Source organism: Haliotis rufescens, unplaced genomic scaffold (assembly GCF_023055435.1).
Source record: "Haliotis rufescens isolate VD_foot unplaced genomic scaffold, xgHalRufe1.0.p SCAF_19, whole genome shotgun sequence".
Classification (NCBI taxonomy): domain Eukaryota; kingdom Metazoa; phylum Mollusca; class Gastropoda; order Lepetellida; family Haliotidae; genus Haliotis; species Haliotis rufescens.
Genome location: NW_025963879.1, coordinates 6,760,534 through 6,774,175, shown reverse-complemented (window position 1 = coordinate 6,774,175; position 13,642 = coordinate 6,760,534).

Below are 13,642 nucleotides of genomic sequence, written 5' to 3'. Positions count from 1 at the left end.
AATTCCATCAAAAATCATGACTTGAGGTCAAGAACAAACACAACTGAACATGCATTCAGTGATTCGAACTTTTTCACAAGCATGACTTTTACGCAATAGGAGCTATCCTCACACGTATCAGCCTCAGAATACACATGTTTGGTGTATTGATGCATTCTTATATGGCCGAAACTCATGAAAAAAATTGGCGCAATTCCATCAAAAATCATGACTTGAGGTCAAGAACAAACACAACTGAACATGCATTCAGTGATTCGAACTTTTTCACAAGCATGACTTTTACGCAATAGGAGCTATCCTCCAACGTATGAGCCTCAGAATACACATATTTGGTGTGTGGATGCATTCTGATATGGCCGACACTCATAAAAAAAATTGGCGCAATTCCATCAAAAATCATGACTTGAGGTCAAGAACAAACACAACTCAACACGCATCAACGATTCGAACTTTTTCACAAGCATGACTTTTACGCAACGGGAGCTATCCTCAAATGTTTGAGCCTCAGAATACACATATTTAGTGTGTGGATGCATTCTCATATGGCCGACACTCATGAAAAAAATTGGCGCAATTCCATCAAAAATCATGACTTGAGGTCAAGAACAAACACAACTGAACATGCATTCAGTGATTCGATCTTTTTCACAAGCATGACTTTTACGCAATAGGAGCTATCCTCAAATGTTTGAGCCTCAGAATACGAATATTTGGTGTGTGGATGCATTCTTAAATGGCTGACACTCATGAAAAGAATTGGCGCAATTCCATCAAATATCATGACTTGAGGTCAAGAACAAACACAACTGAACATGCATTCAGTGATTCGAACTTTTTTCACAAGCATGACTTTTACGCAATAGGAGCTATCCTCACACGTATGAGCCTCAGAATACACATGTTTGGTGTATTGATGCATTCTTATATGGCCGAAACTCATGAAAAAAATTGGCGCAATTCCATCAAAAATCATGACTTGAGGTCAAGAACAAACACAACTGAACATGCATTCAGTGATTCGAACTTTTTCACAAGCATGACTTTTACGCAATAGGAGCTATCCTCAAACGTATGAGCCTCAGAATACACATATTTGGTGTGTGGATGCATTAGGATATGGCCGACACTCATGAAAAAAATTGGCGCAATTCCATCAAAAATCATGACTTGAGGTCAAGAACAAACACAACTGAACATGCATTCAGTGATTCGAACTTTTTTCACAAGCATGACTTTTACGCAATAGGAGCTATCCTCACACGTATCAGCCTCAGAATACACATGTTTGGTGTATTGATGCATTCTTATATGGCCGAAACTCATGAAAAAAATTGGCGCAATTCCATCAAAAATCATGACTTGAGGTCAAGAACAAACACAACTGAACATGCATTCAGTGATTCGAACTTTTTCACAAGCATGACTTTTACGCAATAGGAGCTATCCTCAAACGTATGAGCCTCAGAATACACATATTTGGTGTGTGGATGCATTCTGATATGGCCGACACTCATAAAAAAAATTAGCGCAATTCCATCAAAAATCATGACTTGAGGTCAAGAACAAACACAACTCAACACGCATCAACGATTCGAACTTTTTCACAAGCATGACTTTTACGCAACGGGAGCTATCCTCAAATGTTTGAGCCTCAGAATACACATATTTAGTGTGTGGATGCATTCTCATATGGCCGACACTCATGAAAAAAATTGGCGCAATTCCATCAAAAATCATGACTTGAGGTCAAGAACAAACACAACTGAACATGCATTCAGTGATTCGATCTTTTTCACAAGCATGACTTTTACGCAATAGGAGCTATCCCCAAATGTTTCAGCCTCAGAATACGAATATTTGGTGTGTGGATGCATTCTTAAATGGCTGACACTCATGAAAAGAATTGGCGCAATTCCATCAAAAATCATGACTTGAGGTCAAGAACAAACACAACTGAACATGCATTCAGTGATTCGAACTTTTTTCACAAGCATGACTTTTACGCAATAGGAGCTATCCTCACACGTATCAGCCTCAGAATACACATGTTTGGTGTATTGATGCATTCTTATATGGCCGAAACTCATGAAAAAAATTGGCGCAATTCCATCAAAAATCATGACTTGAGGTCAAGAACAAACACAACTGAACATGCATTCAGTGATTCGAACTTTTTCACAAGCATGACTTTTACGCAATAGGAGCTATCCTCAAACGTATGAGCCTCAGAATACACATATTTGGTGTGTGGATGCATTCTGATATGGCCGACACTCATAAAAAAAATTGGCGCAATTCCATCAAAAATCATGACTTGAGGTCAAGAACAAACACAACTGAACATGCATTCAGTGATTCGAACTTTTTTCACAAGCATGACTTTTACGCAATAGGAGCTATCCTCAAACGTATGAGCCTCAGAATACACATGTTTGGTGTATTGATGCATTCTTATATGGCCGAAACTCATGAAAAAAATTGGCGCAATTCCATCAAAAATCATGACTTGAGGTCAAGAACAAACACAACTGAACATGCATTCAGTGATTCGATCTTTTTCACAAGCATGACTTTTACGCAATAGGAGCTATCCTCAAATGTTTGAGCCTCAGAATACGAATATTTGGTGTGTGGATGCATTCTTAAATGGCTGACACTCATAAAAAGAATTGGCGCAATTCCATCAAATATCATGACTTGAGGTCAAGAACAAACACAACTCAACACGCATCAACGATTCGAACTTTTTCACAAGCATGACCTTTACGCAATAGGAGCTAACCTCAAATGTTTTAGCCTCAGAATACACATATTTAGTGTGTGGATGCATTCTCATATGGCCGACACTCATGAAAAAAATTGGCGCAATTCCATCAAAAATCATGACTTGAGGTCAAGAACAAACACAACTGAACATGCATTCAGTGATTCGAACTTTTTCACAAGCATGACTTTTACGCAATAGGAGCTATCCTCAAACGTATGAGCCTCAGAATACACATATTTAGTGTGTTGATGCATTTTGATATGGCCGACACTCATGAAAAAAATTGGCGCAATTCCATCAAAAATCATGACTTGAGGTCAAGAACAAACACAACTGAACATGCATTCAGTGATTCGAACTTTTTCACAAGCATGACTTTTACGCAATAGGAGCTATCTTCAAACGTATGAGCCTCAGAATACACATATTTGGTGTGTAGATGCATTCTGATATGGCCGACACTCATGAAAAAAATTGGCGCAATTCCATCAAAAATCATGACTTGAGGTCAAGAACAAACACAACTGAACATGCATTCAGTGATTCGAACTTTTTTCACAAGCATGACTTTTACGCAATAGGAGCTATCCTCACACGTATCAGCCTCAGAATACACATGTTTGGTGTATTGATGCATTCTGATATGGCCGAAACTCATGAAAAAAATTGGCGCAATTCCATCAAAAATCATGACTTGAGGTCAAGAACAAACACAACTGAACATGCATTCAGTGATTCGAACTTTTTCACAAGCATGACTTTTACGCAATAGGAGCTATCCTCAAACGTATGAGCCTCAGAATACACATATTTAGTGTGTGGATGCATTCTCATATGGCCGACACTCATAAAAAAAATTGGCGCAATTCCATCAAAAATCATGACTTGAGGTCAAGAACAAACACAACTGAACATGCATTCAGTGATTCGAACTTTTTTCACAAGCATGGCTTTTACGCAATAGGAGCTATCCTCAAACGTATCAGCCTCAGAATACACATGTTTGGTGTATTGATGCATTCTGATATGGCCGACACTCATAAAATAAAGTGGCGCAATTCCATCAAAAATCATGACTTGAGGTCAAGAACAAACACAACTGAACATGCATTCAGTGATTCGAACTTTTTCACAAGCATGACTTTTACGCAATAGGAGCTATCCTCAAACGTATGAGCCTCAGAATACACATATTTGGTGTGTGGATGCATTCTGATATGGCCGACACTCATAAAAAAAATTGGCGCAATTCCATCAAAAATCATGACTTGAGGTCAAGAACAAACACAACTGAACATGCATTCAGTGATTCGAACTTTTTTCACAAGCATGACTTTTACGCAATAGGAGCTATCCTCAAACGTATGAGCCTCAGAATACACATGTTTGGTGTATTGATGCATTCTGATATGGCCGAAACACATGAAAAAAATTGGCGCAATTCCATCAAAAATCATGACTTGAGGTCAAGAACAAACACAACTGAACATGCATTCAGTGATTCGAACTTTTTCACAAGCATGACTTTTACGCAATAGGAGCTATCCTCAAACGTATGAGCCTCAGAATACACATATTTGGTGTGTGGATGCATTCTGATATGGCCGACACTCATAAAAAAAATTGGCGCAATTCCATCAAAAATCATGACTTGAGGTCAAGAACAAACACAACTGAACATGCATTCAGTGATTCGAACTTTTTTCACAAGCATGACTTTTACGCAATAGGAGCTATCCTCAAACGTATGAGCCTCAGAATATACATGTTTGGTGTATTGATGCATTCTGATATGGCCGACACTCATAAAATAAAGTGGCGCAATTCCATCAAAAATCATGACTTGAGGTCAAGAACAAACACAACTGAACATGCATTCAGTGATTCGAACTTTTTCACAAGCATGACTTTTACGCAATAGGAGCTATCCTCAAACGTATGAGCCTCAGAATACACATATTTGGTGTGTGGATGCATTCTGATATGGCCGACACTCATAAAAAAAATTGGCGCAATTCCATCAAAAATCATGACTTGAGGTCAAGAACAAACACAACTGAACATGCATCCAGTGATTCGAACTTTTTTCACAAGCATGACTTTTACGCAATAGGAGCTATCCTCAAACGTATGAGCCTCAGAATACACATGTTTGGTGTATTGATGCATTCTGATATGGCCGAAACACATGAAAAAAATTGGCGCAATTCCATCAAAAATCATGACTTGAGGTCAAGAACAAACACAACTGAACATGCATTCAGTGTTTCGAACTTTTTCACAAGCATGACTTTTACGCAATAGGAGCTATCCTCAAACGTATGAGCCTCAGAATACACATATTTGGTGTGTGGATGCATTCTGATATGGCCGACACTCATAAAAAAAATTGGCGCAATTCCATCAAAAATCATGACTTGAGGTCAAGAACAAACACAACTGAACATGCATTCAGTGATTCGAACTTTTTTCACAAGCATGACTTTTACGCAATAGGAGCTATCCTCAAACGTATGAGCCTCAGAATATACATGTTTGGTGTATTGATGCATTCTGATATGGCCGAAACACATGAAAAAAATTGGCGCAATTCCATCAAAAATCATGACTTGAGGTCAAGAACAAACACAACTGAACATGCATTCAGTGATTCGAACTTTTTTCACAAGCATGACTTTTACGCAATAGGAGCTATCCTCAAACGTAGGAGCCTCAGAATACACATATTTGGTGTGTTGATGCATTCTGATATGGCCGACACTAATAAAAAAAAAATTAGCGCAATTCCATCAAAAATCATGACTTGAGGTCAAGAACAAACACAACTGAACATGCATTCAGTGATTCGATCTTTTTCACAAGCATGACTTTTACGCATTAGGAGCTATCCTCAAATGTTTGAGCCTCAGAATACGAATATTTGGTGTGTGGATGCATTCTTAAATGGCCGACACTCATGAAAAGAATTGGCGCAATTCCATCAAATATCATGACTTGAGGTCAAGAACAAACACAACTCAACACGCATCAACGATTCGAACTTTTTCACAAGCATGACTTTTACGCAACGGGAGCTATCCTCAAATGTTTGAGCCTCAGAATTCACATATTTAGTGTGTGGATGCATTCTCATATGGCCGACACTCATGAAAAAAATTGGCGCAATTCCATCAAAAATCATGACTTGAGGTCAAGAACAAACACAACTGAACATGCCCTCACCGATTCGAACTTTTTTCACAAGCATGACTTTTACGCAATAGGAGCTATCCTCAAACGTATCAGCCTCAGAATACACATGTTTGGTGTATTAATGCATTCTTATATGGCCGACACTCATGAAAAAAATTGGCGCAATTCCATCAAAAATCATGACTTGAGGTCAAGAACAAACACAACTGAACATGCATTCAGTGATTCGAACTTTTTCACAAGCATGACTTTTACGCAATAGGAGCTATCCTCCAACGTATGAGCCTCAGAATACACATATTTGGTGTGTAGATGCATTCTGATATGGCCGACACTCATAAAAAAAAATTAGCGCAATTCCATCAAAAATCATGACTTGAGGTCAAGAACAAACACAACTGAACATGCATTCAGTGATTCGAACTTTTTCACAAGCATGACTTTTACGCAATAGGAGCTATCCTCACACGTATCAGCCTCAGAATACACATGTTTGGTGTATTGATGCATTCTTATATGGCCGAAACTCATGAAAAAAATTGGCGCAATTCCATTAAAAATCATGACTTGAGGTCAAGAACAAACACAACTGAACATGCATTCAGTGATTCGAACTTTTTCACAAGCATGACTTTTACGCAATAGGAGCTATCCTCAAACGTATGAGCCTCAGAATACACATATTTGGTGTGTGGATGCATTCTGATATGGCCGACACTCATAAAAAAAATTGGCGCAATTCCATCAAAAATCATGACTTGAGGTCAAGAACAAACACAACTGAACATGCATTCAGTGATTCGAACTTTTTTCACAAGCATGACTTTTACGCAATAGGAGCTAACCTCAAACGTATGAGCCTCAGAATACACATATTTGGTGTGTGGATGCATTATGATATGGCCGACACTCATGAAAAAAATTGGCGCAATTCCATCAAAAATCATGACTTGAGGTCAAGAACAAACACAACTGAACATGCATTCAGTGATTCGAACTTTTTTCACAAGCATGACTTTTACGCAATAGGAGCTATCCTCACACGTATCATCCTCAGAATACACATGTTTGGTGTATTGATGCATTCTGATATGGCCGAAACTCATGAAAAAAATTGGCGCAATTCCATCAAAAATCATGACTTGAGGTCAAGAACAAACACAACTGAACATGCATTCAGTGATTCGAACTTTTTCACAAGCATGACTTTTACGCAATAGGAGCTATCCTCAAACGTATGAGCCTCAGAATACACATATTTAGTGTGTGGATGCATTCTCATATGGCCGACACTCATAAAAAAAATTGGCGCAATTCCATCAAAAATCATGACTTGAGGTCAAGAACAAACACAACTGAACATGCATTCAGTGATTCGAACTTTTTTCACAAGCATGACTTTTACGCAATAGGAGCTATCCTCAAACGTATAAGCCTCAGAATATACATGTTTGGTGTATTGATGCATTCTGATATGGCCGACACTCATAAAATAAAGTGGCGCAATTCCATCAAAAATCATGACTTGAGGTCAAGAACAAACACAACTGAACATGCATTCAGTGATTCGAACTTTTTCACAAGCATGACTTTTACGCAATAGGAGCTATCCTCAAACGTATGAGCCTCAGAATACACATATTTGGTGTGTGGATGCATTCTGATATGGCCGACACTCATAAAAAAAATTGGCGCAATTCCATCAAAAATCATGACTTGAGGTCAAGAACAAACACAACTGAACATGCATTCAGTGATTCGAACTTTTTTCACAAGCATGACTTTTACGCAATAGGAGCTATCCTCAAACGTATGAGCCTCAGAATACACATGTTTGATGTATTGATGCATTCTGATATGGCCGAAACACATGAAAAAAATTGGCGCAATTCCATCAAAAATCATGACTTGAGGTCAAGAACAAACACAACTGAACATGCATTCAGTGATTCGAACTTTTTCACAAGCATAACTTTTACGCAATAGGAGCTATCCTCAAACGTATGAGCCTCAGAATACACATATTTGGTGTGTGGATGCATTCTGATATGGCCGACACTCATAAAAAAAAATTGGCGCAATTCCATCAAAAATCATGACTTGAGGTCAAGAACAAACACAACTGAACATGCATTCAGTGATTCGAACTTTTTTCACAAGCATGACTTTTACGCAATAGGAGCTATCCTCAAACGTATGAGCCTCAGAATATACATGTTTGGTGTATTGATGCATTCTGATATGGCCGAAACACATGAAAAAAATTGGCGCAATTCCATCAAAAATCATGACTTGAGGTCAAGAACAAAAAAAACTGAACATGCATTCAGTGATTCGAACTTTTTTCACAAGCATGACTTTTACGCAATAGGAGCTATCCTCAAACGTATCAGCCTCAGAATACACATATTTGGTGTGTTGATGCATTCTGATATGGCCGACACTAATAAAAAAAAAATTAGCGCAATTCCATCAAAAATCATGACTTGAGGTCAAGAACAAACACAACTGAACATGCATTCAGTGATTCGATCTTTTTCACAAGCATGACTTTTACGCATTAGGAGCTATCCTCAAATGTTTGAGCCTCAGAATACGAATATTTGGTGTGTGGATGCATTCTTAAATGGCCGACACTCATGAAAAGAATTGGCGCAATTCCATCAAAAATCATGACTTGAGGTCAAGAACAAACACAACTGAACATGCATTCAGTGATTCGAACTTTTTCATCAGCATGACTTTTACGCAATAGGAGCTATCCTCAAACGTATGAGCCTCAGAATACACATATGTGGTGTGTAGATGCATTCTTATATGGCCGACACTCATAAAAAAATTAGCGCAATTCCATCAAAAATCATGACTTGAGGTCAAGAACAAACACAACTGAACATGCATTCAGTGATTCGATCTTTTTCATCAGCATGACTTTTACGCAATAGGAGCTATCCTCAAACGTATGAGCCTCAGAATACACATATTTAGTGTGTTGATGCATTTTGATATGGCCGACACTCATGAAAAAAATTGGCGCAATTCCATCAAAAATCATGACTTGAGGTCAAGAACAAACACAACTGAACATGCATTCAGTGATTCGAACTTTTTCATCAGCATGACTTTTACGCAATAGGAGCTATCCTCAAACGTATGAGCCTCAGAATACACATATTTGGTGTGTTGATGCATTCTGATATGGCCGACACTCATGAAAAAAAATGGCGCAATTCCATCAAAAATCATGACTTGAGGTCAAGAACAAACACAACTGAACATGCATTCAGTGATTCGAACTTTTTTCACGAGCATGACTTTTACGCAATAGGAGCTATCCTCAAACGTATGAGCCTCAGAATACACATATTTGGTGTGTGGATGCATTCTGATATGGCCGACACTCATGAAAAGAATTGGCGCAATTCCATCAAAAATCATGACTTGAGGTCAAGAACAAACACAACTGAACATGCATTCAGTGATTCGAACTTTTTTCACAAGCATGACTTTTACGCAATAGGAGCTATCCTCACACGTATCAGCCTCAGAATACACATGTTTGGTGTATTGATGCATTCTTATATGGCCGAAACTCATGAAAAAAATTGGCGCAATTCCATCAAAAATCATGACTTGAGGTCAAGAACAAACACAACTGAACATGCATTCAGTGATTCGAACTTTTTCACAAGCATGACTTTTACGCAATAGGAGCTATCCTCAAACGTATGAGCCTCAGAATACACATATTTGGTGTGTGGATGCATTCTGATATGGCCGACACTCATAAAAAAAATTGGCGCAATTCCATCAAAAATCATGACTTGAGGTCAAGAACAAACACAACTGAACATGCATTCAGTGATTCGAACTTATTTCACAAGCATGACTTTTACGCAATAGGAGCTATCCTCAAACCTATCAGCCTCAGAATACACATGTTTGGTGTATTGATGCATTCTTATATGGCCGACACTCATGAAAAAAATTGGCGCAATTCCATCAAAAATCATGACTTGAGGTCAAGAACAAACACAACTGAACATGCATTCAGTGATTCGAACTTTTTCACAAGCATGACTTTTACGCAATAGGAGCTATCCTCAAACGTATGAGCCTCAGAATACACATATTTGGTGTGTTGATGCATTCTGATATGGCCGACACTCATTAAAAAAAAATTAGCGCAATTCCATCAAAAATCATGACTTGAGGTCAAGAACAAACACAACTGAACATGCATTCAGTGATTCGAACTTTTTCACAAACATGACTTTTACGCAATAGGAGCTATCCTCAAATGTTTGAGCCTCAGAATACGAATATTTGGTGTGTGGATGCATTCTTAAATGGCCGACACTCATGAAAAGAATTGGCGCAATTCCATCAAATATCATGACTTGAGGTCAAGAACAAACACAACTCAACACGCATCAACGATTCGAACTTTTTCACAAGCATGACTTTTACGCAACGGGAGCTAACCTCAAATGTTTGAGCCTCAGAATACACATATTTAGTGTGTGGATGCATTCTCATATGGCCGACACTCATGAAAAAAATTGGCGCAATTCCATCAAAAATCATGACTTGAGGTCAAGAACAAACACAACTGAACATGCATTCAGTGATTCGAACTTTTTTCACAAGCATGACTTTTACGCAATAGGAGCTATCCTCCAACGTATGAGCCTCAGAATACACATATTAGGTGTGTAGATGCATTCTGATATGGCCGACACTCATGAAAAAAAATGGCGCAATTCCATCAAAAATCATGACTTGAGGTCAAGAACAAACACAACTGAACATGCATTCAGTGATTCGAACTTTTTCATCAGCATGACTTTTACGCAATAGGAGCTATCCTCAAACGTATGAGCCTCAGAATACACATATTTGGTGTGTAGATGCATTCTGATATGGCCGACACTCATAAAAAAAAATTAGCGCAATTCCATCAAAAATCATGACTTGAGGTCAAGAACAAACACAACTGAACATGCATTCAGTGATTCGATCTTTTTCACAAGCATGACTTTTACGCAATAGGAGCTATCTTCAAACGTATGAGCCTCAGAATACACATATTTGGTGTGTAGATGCATTCTTATATGGCCGACACTCATGAAAACAAATGGCGCAATTCCATCAAAAATCATGACTTGAGGTCAAGAACAAACACAACTGAACATGCATTCAGTGATTCGAACTTTTTCATCAGCATGACTTTTACGCAATAGGAGCTATCCTCAAACGTATGAGCCTCAGAATACACATATTAGGTGTGTAGATGCATTCTGATATGGCCGACACTCATGAAAAAAAATGGCGCAATTCCATCAAAAATCATGACTTGAGGTCAAGAACAAACACAACTGAACATGCATTCAGTGATTCGAACTTTTTCATCAACATGACTTTTACGCAATAGGAGCTATCCTCAAACGTATGAGCCTCAGAATACACATATTTGGTGTGTAGATGCATTCTGATATGGCCGACACTCATAAAAAAAAATTAGCGCAATTCCATCAAAAATCATGACTTGAGGTCAAGAACAAACACAACTGAACATGCATTCAGTGATTCGATCTTTTTCACAAGCATGACTTTTACGCAATAGGAGCTATCTTCAAACGTATGAGCCTCAGAATACACATATTTGGTGTGTAGATGCATTCTGATATGGCCGACACTCATGAAAAAAATTGGCGCAATTCCATCAAAAATCATGACTTGAGGTCAAGAACAAACACAACTGAACATGCATTCAGTGATTCGAACTTTTTCACAAGCATGACTTTTACGCAATAGGAGCTATCCTCAAACGTATGAGCCTCAGAATACACATGTTTGGTGTATTGATGCATTCTTATATGGCCGACACTCATGAAAAAAATTGGCGCAATTCCATCAAAAATCATGACTTGAGGTCAAGAACAAACACAACTGAACATGCATTCAGTGATTCGAACTTTTTCACAAGCATGACTTTTACGCAATAGGAGCTATCCTCAAACGTATGAGCCTCAGAATACACATATTTGGTGTGTGGATGCATTCTGATATGGCCGACACTCATAAAAAAAATTGGCGCAATTCCATCAAAAATCATGACTTGAGGTCAAGAACAAACACAACTGAACATGCATTCAGTGATTCGAACTTTTTTCACAAGCATGACTTTTACGCAATAGGAGCTATCCTCAAACCTATCAGCCTCAGAATACACATGTTTGGTGTATTGATGCATTCTTATATGGCCGACACTCATGAAAAAAATTGGCGCAATTCCATCAAAAATCATGACTTGAGGTCAAGAACAAACACAACTGAACATGCATTCAGTGATTCGAACTTTTTCACAAGCATGACTTTTACGCAATAGGAGCTATCCTCAAACGTATGAGCCTCAGAATACACATATTTGGTGTGTTGATGCATTCTGATATGGCCGACACTCATTAAAAAAAAATTAGCGCAATTCCATCAAAAATCATGACTTGAGGTCAAGAACAAACACAACTGAACATGCATTCAGTGATTCGAACTTTTTCACAAACATGACTTTTACGCAATAGGAGCTATCCTCAAATGTTTGAGCCTCAGAATACGAATATTTGGTGTGTGGATGCATTCTTAAATGGCCGACACTCATGAAAAGAATTGGCGCAATTCCATCAAATATCATGACTTGAGGTCAAGAACAAACACAACTCAACACGCATCAACGATTCGAACTTTTTCACAAGCATGACTTTTACGCAACGGGAGCTAACCTCAAATGTTTGAGCCTCAGAATACACATATTTAGTGTGTGGATGCATTCTCATATGGCCGACACTCATGAAAAAAATTGGCGCAATTCCATCAAAAATCATGACTTGAGGTCAAGAACAAACACAACTGAACATGCATTCAGTGATTCGAACTTTTTTCACAAGCATGACTTTTACGCAATAGGAGCTATCCTCCAACGTATGAGCCTCAGAATACACATATTAGGTGTGTAGATGCATTCTGATATGGCCGACACTCATGAAAAAAAATGGCGCAATTCCATCAAAAATCATGACTTGAGGTCAAGAACAAACACAACTGAACATGCATTCAGTGATTCGAACTTTTTCATCAGCATGACTTTTACGCAATAGGAGCTATCCTCAAACGTATGAGCCTCAGAATACACATATTTGGTGTGTAGATGCATTCTGATATGGCCGACACTCATAAAAAAAAATTAGCGCAATTCCATCAAAAATCATGACTTGAGGTCAAGAACAAACACAACTGAACATGCATTCAGTGATTCGATCTTTTTCACAAGCATGACTTTTACGCAATAGGAGCTATCTTCAAACGTATGAGCCTCAGAATACACATATTTGGTGTGTAGATGCATTCTTATATGGCCGACACTCATGAAAACAAATGGCGCAATTCCATCAAAAATCATGACTTGAGGTCAAGAACAAACACAACTGAACATGCATTCAGTGATTCGAACTTTTTCATCAGCATGACTTTTACGCAATAGGAGCTATCCTCAAACGTATGAGCCTCAGAATACACATATTAGGTGTGTAGATGCATTCTGATATGGCCGACACTCATGAAAAAAAATGGCGCAATTCCATCAAAAATCATGACTTGAGGTCAAGAACAAACACAACTGAACAT